The sequence below is a fragment of the Nelumbo nucifera genome, chromosome 4 (assembly GCF_055504915.1).
Source record: "Nelumbo nucifera cultivar China Antique chromosome 4, China Antique-T2T, whole genome shotgun sequence".
NCBI classification, from domain to species: Eukaryota; Viridiplantae; Streptophyta; class Magnoliopsida; order Proteales; family Nelumbonaceae; genus Nelumbo; species Nelumbo nucifera.
In genome coordinates, this window is record NC_142652.1 from 36,184,069 (window position 1) to 36,201,713 (window position 17,645).

Here is a 17,645-nt window from a genome sequence, read left to right on the forward strand (position 1 = left end):
GGATAAGTATTTATTTATTTATTATTTGTCCTTGTATTTAGCCAATATATGGTTATATTAAGTAAGAACTGCAATTGTCATTTCTTTAACTATAAATACTTAGGGGATAAGTGATTCACCAAACACTACAACACAAATAGTACTTAATTTGTTTTAAGCATCAAGAGAAAAGATTTATTAAAGAAAAAAGCAATGTACAATAGGGCCTATGGGCCTCCGCTCTTTCTTCTCCAAAATCCTACCACTTGGTGATTTTATATATTGTCATTAGAAGAATTTTTGGTTGCTTTTAGAATTGGACCAAGACAATTATGATATTTTGGAGTAGCAGAAAAAGGGTGGCTAGATTTACATAGAGACATTGGATGCAGTGAAACATTAAATCATGAATTGCAACAACTTTATGATGGACAAAGTTAATCAATTTGTTTATTACACTTGTTTTTCTAACTTGATTAGTAAAAATATCATAAGTGTGTCTAATTTTTCAATATTTTAGTAAAATATCATGAATTGCAGTAGTCAAACCATTCCAACCACGTATTTGAAATAACTAGTCAGTGCACATGTGCTTTGCATGTGGCAATTCTAGATGATGATAATGATAGTAATAATTAATGATCAAAAAAATTCTATAAACTTTATGTTTTTTTTATCTTTTGTTTTTATACTTTTTGTTTTTTGTTATTAATTAGATATATTTTGCAAAATCCAAATCTAATTACATAAACACCTCATCCAAATATGTGGTAATCGGATCAAATTATGAAGTTTCAAGTATCATCGATAGGCCTACCTATTTGACTAGACTCTTCATTTTGTAATGTTTTATCTTTTTGGTATATCTTTTTTTTTGTTCATTTATAAAAAAATGTAAATTTAAATAGAGGGAATTGAATGAGATGAAAAGTAGTATTTAAATTTACAATTTAAACCTTACATTTAAATAGAGTCTAAATTTAATTTTTTTATACTACCATGTGTAAAAACAATATTGATATGTCACACTTACTTTTTATTTAATATGATAATTGTATAACATTGTAAATATACTTAAATGTTGTTTTGCAAAATTTATGTATTTTTTCATTTATGTATTTTTATATTTTAGTGATTTTTATTATTTATTTATGACATTAAAAGTTAATGCATTTAACCTAAAAGTTGAACTATTGATCTTTGTTAAACAATAAAATAATTTTATTTTTGGTCATTTGTAGATTATGTATTTCATTTTCATTATCAATAAAAATAATTCTTGTTTATTACACTTGTTTTTCTAACTTGATTAGTAAAAATATCATAAATCTGTCTAATTTTTTCAACATTTTTGTAATTTTGTGTATTTATTTCTATTTTAAATTTTTTATTATCTAACTATGACTTCATAAGTTAATCAATTTGATTCGAATGGTTGAATTGCTTAGCCACCACTTGGATAAAGAATTGTTTTGTTTTGAATCAGTTTTAAAATATATGGGTTCATATTCTTATAAATATTGACATAGATCTAATTAGTAAAATTCATTACTAAAAAATAACTTAAATATAGGATTTAATAAGTGAAAATGAGAGTTAATACCTTGAGTACAAGACTTAATGAGAGGAGACTAACTGAGGTGAAAGTAATAATTGAGGGTACATTTTCAACCCTTATGATTAGAGATGGACTAAATACACAAATATAGGCATTTTAGTAGCCATTAAACCTGGCATTCAACTTGTAATAAAATGACTTTTTATACATGTTCTCAAAGAAATAAATAGAGGGTAATTTTAGTCCAAAAACAAGAAAAACTTTCACTCTACGTCCACACTTTTATATATATAGTATATATTATATGATATGCAACTTGTTGCTTTTATTCACACAAACCACTCTATTAAACTTAAGGCCATCTATTTCCGTAATTGCTCATACAAGTCATCAATTTGGAGATTTGTTCAGTCTTCACTTCAAAGGTCCTCCTGGTGGTTTGTTGATACCACACTCCCACTCGTAAGCACAATGAGCCAATAATACTACAAGGGTAAACAAAAGCAATGATTATGATGAAAATAAAGGTTGTGTTTGGAAAGAATGCAGATATGCATAGTGCATTTTGGTATATAGAAATGCAAAGTTGGTTTGGTTTTGCATTGATACATTTACTCTCTTGTTAAACGATTTTTAGTTATAATGGATGCAAACACGAATCCCGATATTGAAATATACCTTTTCAACATTGATCACTTTGAGTGCAAATGTTTACTTCCTTTTTCTCGATGTAAAATTACCTTTCACTTTGGGTGTAAACATGCCTTGGAAATTATGTTTTTTGTCATTGTCAATACACAAATGCATTGTTTCCAAACACTAGCAAAATTGAACCAGAGTGCATATATGCATTGAACCAGGATTTGCACTCTTTCCAAATGCAGCCAAAGATTTTAATAGAATGTTTCAGGGTAATCACCAAGTAGTAATCTCACTTGTTTTACCATGATGGTTAATATGGTAAACCTTCATCAAACTTCTTTTTCATCCATATCCAAACACCCTACCTTGTATTTTGGGATGATAATTTCTACCCCATCTAGCAGGTCTTTGTCGGCTTCGGTATAATGCTTTTTTTTTTTCTTTTCTGATTTGAAAACTGGATTTTTTGATAGGGTTTATTTTGGGATTTTACAACCCATATGGGTATAGGTAGGGAGTAGTATTAGGCTAAACTCAATCTGTCCCAACCCATAATACAAGATGATGTTTTTTTCATGTTATTTTTCTTATGATTAGGTATAAATTAAAACTATTGCCCTAGGTTGGAATCCATATCTGGTAGGCAAACTCAATGAGCACACAAATACTTGTCCAAGTGTGATTAAGTTATTTATGATTACTTAGGTGGTGTTTGGCTCCATTGCTGTTTTCTAACAAAATGATGCCACATAAGAGTCACATCAGATATTTAAAAAAACAACAATAAATATATTGGTATGTGCTATTTGGTTAATTGTTTTCTTAAAGAATAGGCAAAAAAACACATCAATGTTTTCTCAAAAATTGGTGCATCTAAGAAATTCTCAAAAAACGGAAATGGAACCAATCATCATCATGATTTATGCATTGTCATTTTTTTTTAAATGACACGTCCTTGCATTATCATTTCTTTAAAAGAAATAAGTTGAAATGGAACCAACACTATGCAATGGTACCAATAAGTGGATAATAAGCACTAATTCATGAATAAGTGCTTATTTTGGAAATAAACACTTGAAAAATAAGCCATAATTAGGTGGCTTTTTAAAATGCTTATAGGGACTGCCCCTATTTTCAAAAGAATATCACTGTTCATTTTCTTCTCCTCAAATGGAGGCCCAAACCAACGGCAATGATCGAGCACCCTTCCACAGAACCACTGCCCTCTCATCTTTTTTTTTCTTTTTTCCTCCCTTTCTCTCTTTTCCTCCTCTCTTCTTCACACCACTAGTGCAATGAACGTGGAAATATGTTTAATTATGGGATAAGTATTTATTTATTTATTATTTGTCTTCGTATTTATGCAATACATGGTTATATTAAGTAAAAACTACAATTATCATTTCTTTAACTATGAATACTTATAGGATGAGTGATTCACCAAACACTGCAACACAAACGGTACTTAATTTTTTTTTAAGAATCTAGAGAAAAGATATATCAGAGAAAAAAAAGGAATGTACAACCGGGCCTATGGGCCTTCGCTCTTCCTTCTCCAGAAAACATCCAGGCAACCACTTGGTGGTTCTATATATCGTTATCATTAGAAGCATTTTGGCTGTTTTAAGAATTGGAGAGAGACAATTATGATATTTTGAAATAGTAGAAAACGGGTGGTTAATTTACATAGAGAGATTGGATGCAGTGAAGCATTAAATCATGAATTGCAGCACTCACTTTAAGATGGACCTGCAATCCTAAGTATCTTCCTATTTTTAGGTTTTAGGAATTTTTTTGGTAACACTTCCCCCCACCCAAAAAATACACTATCCTTGGACTGAGTTAAACAAAATTCTAGAGGGCTGTAAGAATATTTATTAAATGCTTACTGATGAAGTGCTCATAATGATGTGCCTACTAAATCCGGGGGCAAATAAGCACAGAAAGCAAAGAATCAAATTAAAATCAGGTTAGACTTACATCTCTCATGCCTGTATTCAGCCATTTCTCTTGCTACAACTTCAAAAGAGAAAAGTAGAATAACAACTAAAAGAATGCCAAAAGTAAGGCAGCTCTTAGAAGCCATTTCCCTTTACATACAACCCTGTGAACGAATGATATTTGGGAAGATGGAATTACTACCCTTTGCTGTCTTCTTATCCTACAGGAGGAACACAAAGCAAATTGTTATATATTACACAGCCGAGTCATCCACAAACACATCGACAAACTGGTAGTTATACGGACTGGGTCAAACCGTGTGGTCCATGGCGGCTGCGTTGGTGTTCTGGCACCGTGGTTATGGGCCCAGTTATCATTAATTTTTCGGTTGAATAACGCGTAGGATTAGGCTATAACTAGTTTGAAGTTTGAATTGAAAGATTATGTAGCATATCCTACGAATACGACGGATCTCACTTTTTCTCTCTCTCTCTCTCTCTCACTTAAGGTACTTTCATTTCACAAGTTGTTCCTTGTAGGCTTGTACAATTAAAACAACAAACACAGAAAAGCTGGATGATCAAGGATTGTCCAGGTTTTGCTCTCTCTTGAAATTAAACATGCAAATTAATCTTGGTGAAGCAAATCCAATATAGCCAGTTGAATAACAAGTTGTATGATGATGAAGTTCTGGTGTTCTCTGGGGAAGTCATGACAAATAATCCCATAAACAAAGCTTAATATACAATCAGCCAAAAATCTAGACGTCTTTCTAACCATTTAACCTCCAAACTAAAAAATTTTTCTCTGGGTTACAGATTCTGCAGCTTTATCCATAATCCCATTACATGACCAAGCACCCCAAAATTAACCCCATTCAAATAATTAACGGCAACTAAGGAGTCTCATTTAACACTAATAGAATTTAAATTCTGGCTGAGCAAAAACAGAAAAGATGCCAAAAAAGGCCCTTAGTTCAACTTCGGAAGCTCCTTCCTTTATTATACATGGTACGGCTGTAGGAATGATAATGGTGCGGGGCGGGTCCGAGTTTTGTCTGCCTCGTACCCGACCTTGAATTCAAATTCTCTCCCCTATTCCTGCCCCGAATCGCGATGAGACTAAAAATCCTAACTGGCTAACTCCATCTTCATCCCTGCGAGAAATGGGAATCTTTGTCTTTTGTCCCGTTCCATATCGATCATTCTTACGTGTATATTTATAAATTTATTTCTTTATTTTTTGGAAACCTACCCCAATCAATACTCAAAGTCAAAAAAGACCGGCAGGCAAGACGGGGCCAGATGGGGACAGGTGAAATTGTCATCTCTACCTACAGCCAAAACAAGTTTTTTTTAATAACACTATTATGTATATGATACCCAACAAGGTCCCAATTATGGATACATTCTAATGTCCCGGATGGGACGTATTGGGTGTTACCCATGAGTCTGGATTTTCTATTCACATTTACCCTACGTGACATTGCAGTCACACAGAGAGAGCATCTCACCCTCTTATATGTTATAATACATGGAAGATGTTCCCAATGCAAGAATGTAATGTTCTATGGGTAGGTATGAATAGAGTTCTTATGAGTTGGAGATCCAAGTTCATTATATCCACATTCTTTAGTTAGAGAAGGCAATGGATATTGGATTCTGGTCTTTAGTGGAAAGGTTTAATTGGGTTTATGATATACGTATGGGTAATTTTTAGAGTCAAAGGGTTTTATCGGTTGAAATGGAAAATCTTTGATGAAAGTGTAGTTAAACTTTAGAGTTTATGATTCCATTTTGTATGATTGAATAGTTGGATTCGATTAAGTGGTGGGCATATGGAGGAGAATTGATCAGGATCGTTGGATCAAAATCTAACAAGTTTAATCTTGGGAATTTGGGGTGAAGATTGGTATCTTAGAGGTTTTTAGTGTTATAAGGTGATCGAGAGTACTGTTTGATTAGGTATTTTGGGGTGAAGAGTTGGGATTTTAGGTATCTTGGGTCAAATATTAACTTTTTGGAAATTTTAATTGAAGGATTTTTAATGTATTTGTTAGTTAATCTTTTTTTTTTCTGAATAAGTATTTGTTCGTTTGTTGGGTTAAGGGAAGGTGTCTAAGGCTATATTTGATTGCAATGCAAATAAATTTGCACTCATGTAAAACCATGATAGTGCAAATGATTTGAGTATAAATTGTAATCTATTTTTGTTTTAAATTTTAGCTTATTTTATTTGATTGCAATATAAATAAAGTAAATTAAGACATCAAGCAGAATAAATCAAAATTAAATAAAAATTTACATTTTTTACATTTGCACTCCCATGCATTTAGATTAATACAAATAAAATTACACTACAATCAAACACAACCTAAGAAAAACAGGGTGTTGTCTATAACACATATATAAATGCCACAATACCCTTGGACACTAGGAGTATAGACAAGTAAGAATAGTTGTATATGGTCAGCTCACCAAAATTTTGGTTTAACTAAAATCAAAATGCCCATGTATGTAGTACTATTCCATCCTATCTGACGGGCACCCGCCTCAAACCACTGATATGATGGTTTTTATTTTTATTTTTATTTTTTTTGTATTTTTCAGAGAAGTATAGACAGGTTCGATGCAAATTTCTGATTTTTACTGCAGAATTATAAACATTTAAAAGGTCAAAAACCCCCATTCTACACACCATTGTCTGCCCGTGAATTGACATTAATTCCAAACTGGGCTGAACGGTCATTCTCCCTACTTTTTGGTTTGAAAAACAGATTTGAGGTGGGAATAAGTTTTAAAATTTTATAAACTATCTAGATACCGATATCCTGATAGGGTATAATATTAAGCTAAACTCAACCCTCTTCAACTTACATTATTAGTATATAAATTCATGTTTGTGTCAAATTTAATTATGCTTTTTAGCTTTATAGGCTTAGGGTTATACATCAATAGAGTAGCCCATCCCCAAAACCCATAGATGGGATTCAAGCCCAAGCCGCTGCTACAACCAGCAGAAGACCTTATATACCAACTAATTATTAGATATTGATAGTTTGTGATTTCTATATGTTTTCAATCAAATAACTGAAAATTTTAATATTCATTTATTTAATTTATTTATTATTTATATATAATATAAGATAATAAGAAATTAGATATCGATTTTAAACCCGATACATCCAATCGGTTTTGAATTCTGAAAATCCAATCTACCATTTATGTTTTAAAGAGGGTAAGGGTTGGGCGGTTTGGAGTGAAGGGTCTAGAATATACACTTTGATACACGGTGGACTACGATAATAGTAATACCATTTTAATGACACGCCACATAGATGTGCATGAGAGAGACTTAGGAGGAATTTAAAGAACAGGTAGGTGTCAACGTTGTGATAATGTGAACCTTGACGTTTTTGTTTGTAGAAAATGCAGTCTCATAGGAGCTGGCTTGTTAGTTTGAACTTTTGAGCTCCTTGTTTGAACAAACACCTTGACGTGACCCGTTCCATTTAATTAAGTTGAATGTTGATATATCACACAATATCGCGATGCATTTGCTGCTTGGAATGAGAATCTTCACTTCGGCTGAAGAAAGTGTATCATTATTATTCAGAGATACTAAGTGGTTTGTTTTGGTGAAGATTTTGACTTTAGCTTTGACTTTGGCTTTGGCTTAGATAGCCTTGTGTTTAAATGTGAAGGTGTGGGCCTCAGCTTCGGAGGGTAAATTGGGCCGTGCTGCTTGTAGTTGAACACAAATTTTGATCGGCCTGGTACGATGGTCTGCGGGTCGTACTAGGTCCGATATGATCATGCGAGTTGTGCTCGGCTTGGGGTTTTAGGTTTACAGGCCATAATGGTTTAGCATGACCCATATATATTATTTATATAATATTATATAAATTATAATTATATAATACTATTATTATATATAAGCAATTGTATACACAAATTTCATATAAAATTAAAATTTTTAGTTTTTTGTTAATTTTTAAATAAATAGCTTTGGCTCGATGCCCAATCCGACCTAGCCCAAGGCTCGGCCCATAGGCCAATCCAGCCCATGGCACGGCACGGGCCCTGGCCGTGGGCCGTGGTGTGCTAACCCCCAAAATTTTCACCGGGGAGGGCGATACAACCCGCACTTTGCACGGGCCGCCCACGGGCCGTGTGGGGTCGGCCCGGCACGGCCCACTTTCAATAAGTGCAAACTCCACATACTCTAATTTTTACGAGGTCTAGAATAACTGCAATATATATCAATTTATTCATCTTGTCAATGTTTCTACAGTACTTGTCATATTTCTCTTTCATCCTCCTTACCATCTCTTTCAATTCTTGTAAAAGGCAATCAATTGAATAAATTTCTTGAAAAAAGTTGTTACATGTGACATACAAGGAGCCTAAAACGCACAATGTGAGATCATAAAAGTGACGTAGAAATAGCATTAGCCTAATAACACATACTTAATCAAAAGTAGTAGGAACCCCCATCTCAAGTTCATTTCAGAAATAAGGATCATGATCCTCAAACCTTTCAAAGGTTTTTTCAAACTTTTGAGCCGCCTCCAACATTAAATATGTTGAGTTTCATCTAGTACTGACATCTAAACACAATAAATTCTTACTGAATTTTTTTCAATCTCAACAAACTCCTTAAATTTTTGCAACCTTGCCGAAGACTGCCTTACAAACCTCCTTGCTCCCCAAACACAATCAATAGATTCACCCATCTCTTTCAAACCATCGTTCACAGCCAAATTTATAATATATGCAATACATCTCATGTGAAGTAATTTCTCATCTAAAATACTAGTTTTCCAATTAATTAGCAATTTTCTTTCTTAAAAATGCAACCGCAACATCATTTGAACTAGGCATTATCAACTATGACTATAAATTAGACAAAAATTAAGAATTTTCTTATTCAATTTCCAATCATTGTCAATAAAATAGGCTATTAAACACATGTAATTAATCCTTTGCAAGGAAAACCATGTGTCAGTTGTAAGATAAACCCTTCGACATGAATTTTTTAAGAAATTCTTCAACTTCAACTTTTCATCCAATTCTACTTATTTTGTGTCTAAATTATAAGGGTTTTTCTTGCATATATTCATGTGATTTCTTAATAAGGCAGTCCCATTTTTTTAGGGTTATGACAAAATTTCCTCACAATAGTTGTATTTAGTCTTCGGTTCACCATTATCTAAAACAAATTTAGAAAAGTGATCCCATACTTCTGACCTTAGTCCTATGGATTTTCTCTTTCTTTAGGGTTTGGGATATGAACTTGCACCCTCTATACTAATCGGTGTATCATTGGATGTGACATTTACAAATAAAAAAAATATAAATTAGAATTAAAAGAAAAACAATTAAAAGTAATCACGTAATATCACACTTAAAAGTCAAAAAAGGGGAATGAATTAGCTTACATTGTTAAAAGTAAAAATACAATACCAAGTAAGTTAAGTCCAAAACCTATAAGTGGAGGTGAAAAAAATTTAGTCCAAAACCTAAACTGGAAAAAAGAAAAAAAAAACAATACCAATCAGGCAATCATATACTCATATTCTCCAAAAAAAAAAATACATTCAAATCCTATCTAATAAGAATAAAAAAAGAGCTGGACTTTTGAATGTCAATATGCAAGACATAATTAACATATATCAAATCTGATTTATCTACTCATTCAGATATCCAATTCTAATCAAATATGATTTATCTACGTAAAAATAGAAACAATATCAAATATATGTCTACCCATGGCCAAAGCTTATGAGGTGCTAGATATTTTCAGTTTTTAGTGCTCTGTTTAAGAGGTTACCCACCCCTTAGGCAACAAGATGGTGAATTGGTTAATGAAAAATAAAAGATGAGTAGTGGACTGTTAGCTGGGTGACTAAGGGAAGTTTGAAGGAGTCTTTAAACCCCAGATGTGGATTTAAGGTTGTCGAACTAATTGATTAGTCTGCAACATCATTATACTAGAGTAGCGGATGGCAGAGCAAAATGGTTGTACTTCTCTCACAATGTCTAACACCAGGGAACACCAGAAGGCCCTTTCCAATTTCCATCAAGTTATTTCAGTTTAGAACACCAGAAGGCCAATTTGTCCGAATCAAATCAAAGATAATTGAAAACTAGAGAAGATGGATTAACCTTCCAATGAAACTTTGTCCGAATCAAATCAAAGATAATTGAAAACTAGAGAAGATGGATTAACCTTCCAATGAAACTTTGTCCGAATCAAATCAAAGATAATTGAAAACTAGAGAAGATGGATTAACCTTGGTCAATTGCAAGGATTTATAGCAAGACAAAATGGAAGAAATTGGGTCCTACTAAGGCTGCTTCCAATTGGTTAACAAGCAATTAAGTGAGAAGTTCGACTAACCTTGTCTTGACACTCTGAACCGGTCACCATCGCCACCTTGTCGGAGTATCACTTTTGTTGCCGCTGGTGAGTGATTGAGTGGTGCGGCTGGTGCTAGACCGAAGAGATTAAGAGAAGACCAAGAGAAACTCAGAAACGAAGAGAAATGAAGAGAAGACTAAACTCTGATTATCTGAAGAAGTGAAGAGTAGAAAGAAGACAAAGAGAAAAGAAGAAAGAAAGTGAGAGACTGAGAGCAGTAGACTAAGAGACTGAGAGAGGTGTAGAGCCGCAGAGGCTAGAGGCAAAGGGAAGGTCGAAAGTCGAAGGATGAAGGGAGACTGGGAGTCTAGACTTTAGAGACAATAGACATCACATGTTGAGCTCGGGGGTTTTGTTTATTGGCCTAAATTCCTAACGGCCTATATAATTACTAATTTACCCTTAAAAGTTTGGTTATTCCGGTTAATCGAACATCTAAATATCAAAACCAGAACTGAAACCCAATAATACTAAAACCATACTTAAAAACCGTACCGAACCATTTAACTCGAATTAACTATTCCAATCAAACCAAAATCGAAATTTTGATTTGGTTATTCGGTTTCAACCAAACTATGCTCACCCCTAAACCCGAGGGTGGTGACAAAGGCGTAAGCATGCTGAGGGGGTGCCCGACCGAGGGTGCCATTAGGGGGTCTTTCCATTTGAGACCTCACATGTCGTTTGAGCCATGGGACGATGCACAACTGGTAGCACGACATACATTCTAGGCCCAATGGAATGTAAAGGATGTGGACTCCATCGACAAGAAAGGGGTTGATTAGGCCCTAGTCACTGGGATGATCCCTCAAGGGGGTCATCTAGCTATGATGAAGATGGGCCTACAGGATGTCTAGGATGCCGTGATACCTGATTTTGATGTCAGCAAGTTAGGGCTCTTTCCTGTGCTAGAGCCCAAACTCCTAGCATCAGTCGAGGTCCCTAAGCTAGCTGAGACCACCGAGGAGAATGCCTAAGTTGCACTTTCTTCTTCTCCCTTTTGTATTTCTTTTGTTCATGATTTTGTAAGGGGCTCGGCCTCCTCCATCCAAGGCCAATTTTGTAAAGCTCATCTGAAGCCAATTTTTGTAAAGCTCATTCAGATGATACTTGAATGAAATATACTTTTTTGCATAATGTGTTCCTTCATTGTCTTTTTTTTTTTTTTTTTGTTGCTTAGGGCCGATCCCCCCTTCCAAGAGGCCACAATTAGCAAAGAAATTAGTTGTGGCTTGTTACTTAAATATTTACTTAGGAAGGAAAGGGGTGTGAATGCCTTAGCTCTCCTGACTTATTCTCCACCCCCATCGAAAGTTTGCTAGGATGAGGCTGAATTGTGCCATCGAGGGCTCGGGGCCCATTTCCTTAGTGGGAAGGAAAGGGAGGCAAATGCCTTAACTTTTTAGCCAGTTCTCTATCCCTATCAGGGTAGCTAAGCCAAATGCGGCATTGTGCCACCGAGGGGTCGGGGCAAGAAGTATGCCTTAGCTGGACTGGCTTAGCTTTCCTTAAGGGCTTTGGGGAGTGAGTCTACGAGTGACCGAGGCCGTGGGAACGTGCTTGGACAAGGTCATGGAGCACTTCTTGTTTTAGTGAGGTACTTAGTTGAATTTAGTGTGTTTGTTCATGGTGGGCCAAAGTCTTTGACTGATGCCATTGCTGAGGTCCCCGTAATTCCTTACCTTAGCAAGAAGGTCACATAGGCGTATGGCTCACTAGGAGCTGTGTGCCTCGATCGTTTTCCAGTCCGAGCGTATAACCTTGGAGAAGGTTGTGTGCTTCAGCTAGTCGCACGGCCAAGGGATCTTGGCAATTGTCCACAATTAGAACATGTACGCTATACTTGAAGCCGAGGGGGGAGGCACATTTTTTCCTTTATAAGCCTTGAAGAATTACATTTCATTGATAATACAAACAGAGATTTTTTGAGTTCCAAGTCCGAAGAAGCAATGTTCCATTCAAATATTCAAGCCAAAAGGTGTTAGGGCCGACGACCTGCTTGATTCTGTAGGGACCTTCCTAGTTGGGGCCGAGCTTCCCAACACTGGGCTCGGGCACCATGACTTTTCTGAGGATGAGGTCTCCTTCTTTGTAATGCCTTTCCTTCACCCAAGAGTTGTAGTAGCGGTCTACCTTCTGTTGATAGGCCGCAACCCTGAGTTAAGCCTGCTCTCGAACGCCTTCCAGCAGATCCAAGTTAACCCTTAATTCTTCATCATTCTCGGCTTCATTGAATGCCTCAGTTCAAAACATCAATTGGTCGATTTCTATTGGAATGACAACCTCAGAGTCATAAGTTAGGTTGAATGAGGTTTCACTCATGGCGGTTTGAGGTGTCGTCCGGTAGACCCATAGGATGCTATATAGCTAATCATCCCAAAGGCCTTTGGCTCTGTCAAGTCTAGTCTTCAACCCGTCCAATTTGTCTTGTTGGTGACCTCAGCTAGGTCGTTAGTTTGAGGATAGCCTACCGAAGTGTACTACTCTTGATGTCGAGGCTGGCACACTACTTTGTGAACCTGGCATTATCAAATTGTTTGCCATTGTCAGTGATGAGCATGTGGGGGATGCTGAAAGAAGCTTTGAATCATCTTGGTTGTGATGGTGGCCAAGGGCTCGGCTTCGACCCACTTGGTGAAGTAGTTAATGGTGACGACAAGGTATTTTTTGTTTCCAATGGCTTAAAGGAAGGGAACGAGGAGATCTATTCACCATTTGGCGAAGGGCCATGGACTGCTTAGGGCCGAAAGAGTTATACCTGGCCAATGGGAGATGTTGGAGTGTCTTTGGCATCAGTCACACTTCTGCACTAGCTCGGTTGAATCCTTTTGAACTATTGGATAAAAATACCCTTGCCTTAGTGCTCTTTGTGCCAAGGCTCTACCTCAGAGGTGGTTGCCGTAGATGCCTTCATGGATATCTCAAAGCATATACTAGTCCTCATCCTGACAAAGGCATCAAAGGTAGGGCAAAATGAAGGACCTTCTATACAACTTCCCTTCAAGCAAAGTAGAATGGGCTGCTTGTCGTCGAACTCACCTAGCTTCATTCCTATCGGCGGGCAGTTGCTCATGTAGCAGGTAGGCAATGATGAGGTCCATCTAGCATGGGTCAGCTTGTACGGGTAGCACCTGGACTTCTTCGGTGTTGGGTCACGCTAGCTTCTCAACACGGACAGTGCGGCCGAGGGCTGGACTTGATGTGTTTGCCAATTTGGATAGAGCGTTGACCCTCATATTCTCGGCCCGTGGGACTTGCAATATGGCAAATTGTTGAAAGTGGCGAGCAAGCTCCTAGACCTTGGTCAAATACTTGGCCATGTTGGGTTCTTTTGCCTCGTACTTGCCATTCACTTGGTTCACCACCAGTTGGGAGTCACTCACGACTTTAATGTGTTGGGCACCAAGGTCTTTGGCAAGCTATAATCCAGCAAGTAGGGCCTCTTACTCAGCTTCGTAGTTGGAGGCCAAGAAGTCAAATCTCAATGCATACTCCACTTTATTGTCATATGGAGTGAGGAGTGCGAGGCCTTCTCCACTTCCCTTTGCATTAGAGGATCCATCCACAAACAATTCCAGGTCAGCCAAGGTCCTTCTTCAAGAGCTTGGCTAACGGGCTTGCTGAAGGTATACTCCACCAAGAAATTAGCCAGGGCTTGTGCTTTGATTACGGGCATTAGTTGATACTGCAAGCCAAAATCAAAAAGCTTGATAGTCCATTTAATCAGCCGACTCGAGGTCTCAGATTTGGTGAGGATAGACTTGAGGGGTTGGCTAGTCAAGATAGAGATGTTGCAACCTTGGAAATATGGCATGAGTTTCCTGATCGAGACCACCAGGGTGAAGGCTAACTTCTCTACCTCAGGGTAACGGGTCTCGACATCACAAAGGACCTCGTTGACATAGTAGATAGGCCTCTATACTCCACCTTCTTTTCTCACCAAAACGGACCTGACCGCATCATCCTCGTCCGAGAGGTCTAGGTACAACACATCTCTTGGAAGCAGGTCAAGTGAGCAGAGGGGGTGAGGCAAGGTAAGACTTCAGCTCGTCAAAGGCACACTGATACTCTTCAGTCCACTAGAAGTCCTTCAGTATCTTGATGGCTCGGAAGAGAGGTAGGTACAGGTCGGCCGACTTTGACATGAAATAGTTGAGGGCAGCCACTCAGCCGGTAAGTATCTGAGTTTCTTTGATTGACCGAGGTGGTGCCATGTCAAGGATAGCCCGAATCTTCTTTTGATTGGCCTCAATATCCCGCTACATGATGAAGAATCCTAGAAATTGCCTGAGGTGACGTCGAAGGCATACTTGCTAGGATTGAGCTTCATGTTGTATTTCCGCAGAGTGGCGAAGGTCTCAGCTTGTTCTGAGGTGTGTTGGTCAGCCTTTAGGCTCTTCACAACCATGTCATGTATGTAAGCTTCAACATTTCTCCTTATCTAGTGCTTGAAAACCTTGTTTACAAGCCATTGGTAGGTAGCTCTAGCATTCTTGAGGCCGAAGCGCATGACCTTATAGCAGTAGGAGCCATTTTCGATAATGAATGAGGTCTTCTCCTCATCCTCGACATGCATCTTGATTTGGTTGTATTCAAAGAAGGCACCCATGAAGCTTAGTAGCTCATACCCTATAGTGGTGTCGACGAGGTGGTCGATCCTCGAAAAAGGATGGTTGTCCTTGGGGCAGGTTCATGTCGAGATCTGTGAAGTCAATGCATATTTGCCATTTCCCATTAGCTTTCTTTACCATGTCCACATTGGACAAGCAGTTAGGGTAATATACCTTTCGAATGAAGCTGACGTCAAGTAGCTTGTCAATTTCCTCTCTAATGGATTTCTAACATTCTGGTGCAAAGTTGTTCTTCTTTTTTCGAACTAGCCTACAACTCGGATCCACACTCAGCCTATGAGTAATGACCAAATATTCAATTTCGAGCATGTCAACAACAGACCAAGAAAAGACGTCAGCATTAGTTTTGAGGAAACTTACCAATTCGAAAAGGGTGTCAAGAGGAAGGTTGGACCTTACGCGCACTGTCTTCTTGGGCTTGTCCTCATCCATGGGAACCAAGATGAAGTCCGCGGTTGGTTGACCTCAACTCACTGGCTCATCATTGAGGACGAGCCCCTCCAATGATAAAGCTTCCTTGTTGTTGCCCTTTAGTGCTGCCACATATTATTGTCAGGCTGTTTGCTGATCCCCACGAATGACTCCGATGCCATGCTCGGTGGGGAATTTGACGGTGAGGTGGTAAGAGGAGATGGCTGTCTTAAGTGCGTAAAAAGTTGGTCAGCCGATGATGGTGTTGTAGGGAAAGCCAATCTTCACGACTAGGAGCTCAGTCATCCTCATCACCTTCCGAGGCTCCGTTCCTACCGTGATTGGTATGGTGATTCTTCCCTTTGGTTTGATGACGTTACAAAGAAGCCAATGAGTGGCACGTCGGCCGTTTGTAGGCGATCTGCGAACAACTTCATTTTCTCGAAAGTATCATGGAAGAGGATGTCTACCAATGATCCGATGTTGATGAGGGTCCTCTTTGCCATGAAGTTGGTGATGGTCATCATCACCACCAATGCGTCATCATGGGGTACTGAGACCCCCTTCAGGTCATCGCCCGAAAAGGAGATGACTTCTTCTTTCTTCGGCTTTTTGGAAGCTGACCCCTGGATGGTGAGCTACCTGGCACAGGCCTTATGGGTTGAGGCCAAGGCTCCACCCGAGGCCATGCCCCCTATGACGTCAATGACACTAGATAGATTGTGTTGCTGCTGTTGTAAGGAGGAGTGGCTGTGGCGCATGAGAAACTCGATCTCATTCTTTAATATGTAGCAATCTTTGTGTCATGGCTGGTTTCACGGTGGTACTTGTAGTATTTCTTAGGATTGCACCTCTTGGGGTTCCTCTTCATCTTCTATGGCCACTTCATGTTCCTTCTTCCCTACTTGTATGAGTATTTTCATTTGGGTGGAGTTGAGTGGCGTATACTTGTTGTAGGTGAGGGCCGGCGGCTTCTTGTTGCCATCTTTATTGTTGTTTTTGTTGTTGTTGTTGCGGTCGTCTCCATTCTTTCTCTTCTTTCCTGAGTCCCCACGGTTATGGTTGGCCTCGCCTTCATGGTACTCGTCGGCAACGATGTTTATCTAGGCCTTCTTCAAAAACTCTGCCTTGGTTTTGGGTGGTGTCTTGGCAACAGAACACTTAAGGGGCCCAAGCAATAGGCCGTTGATGGTTGTGTGCATGGAGACCATGGGATCGAGGTCTCGGACCTCAAGCTCTTCTTTCTTGAAGTAGTCAATGCAGGACCACAGGCTCTCGCCACACCTCTGTCGCACGGACATGAGTGAGATGACGCTCTTCTGGCATCGCCAATTGCTGCTGAAGTGGGAGAGGAAAAGACTGGCGAACTGCTCCCACGAGCTAATGGAGCAGGGTGGGATCTCAGAGAACCATCGGCAGGCTACCCCCTTGAAGGTTTCTTGGAAAGTTCGGTACGTCAAAGTGTTAGAGTATCCATAGAGGAGCATAAGTGCTCAAAAGCTTTCTAGGTGGTCATCTGGATTAGTGGTTGTGTCATACATATCCAGTGTGGGGTTTTGAAGTTGGGTGTGAGGGGTTTCAAGGTGATGGCGTCGGTAAAAGCATCAATTTTATTGGACGAAGGGTTTTGGCTTACGGAACTCTCACCTCGGCTCTCCTTGACCTGTCGAAGTTCATCTTGTGTGGTGCTAATTTGAGCTTGAAGGTCAACGATCTTTAGGTCGATGGGGGCCTGGGCCTCATCCTGGTCCTCTCAAACGTGAAACGGGTCGGTCCTATTCCCCAAGTACTTTGATGTGGGTGCGTCTTGATTCCTTCTAGCACTTGGTAGTCGCCAGAGTGCCCGCCTTCGTCCCGGGGGCTTTCCATTTGGTAGTGTCAGTCGTGTTAGATCTCCTCCCTGTCGGCTGGGGAGGCTAGAGGTCTTCGACGACTAACTAGCATGTTGGCTGTTGTTGGACCCTAAGGGATCGACCCTGTTGGGTTTGACTGGGCATTGAACCAACGAAGCTTGGGAAGAGTGTTCGCTGTGACGCCCTAGGTTCCCAGCGGGGCGGCTA

General features: G+C 38.7%; 1 long non-coding RNA gene across 1 annotated transcript; it reads right to left on the reverse strand.

Moving 5' to 3' along the window:
• Nucleotides 1-1,505: 1,505 nt before the first annotated feature.
• On the reverse strand, nucleotides 1,506-4,466 carry LOC148792167 (uncharacterized). The gene is made up of 2 exons (XR_016085881.1): nucleotides 4,160-4,466; nucleotides 1,506-2,022 (listed from the first exon to the last, which is right to left on the reverse strand). It is a non-coding gene; the product is annotated as an uncharacterized LOC148792167 (long non-coding RNA).
• Between the last annotated feature and the right edge of the window lie 13,179 nt (nucleotides 4,467-17,645).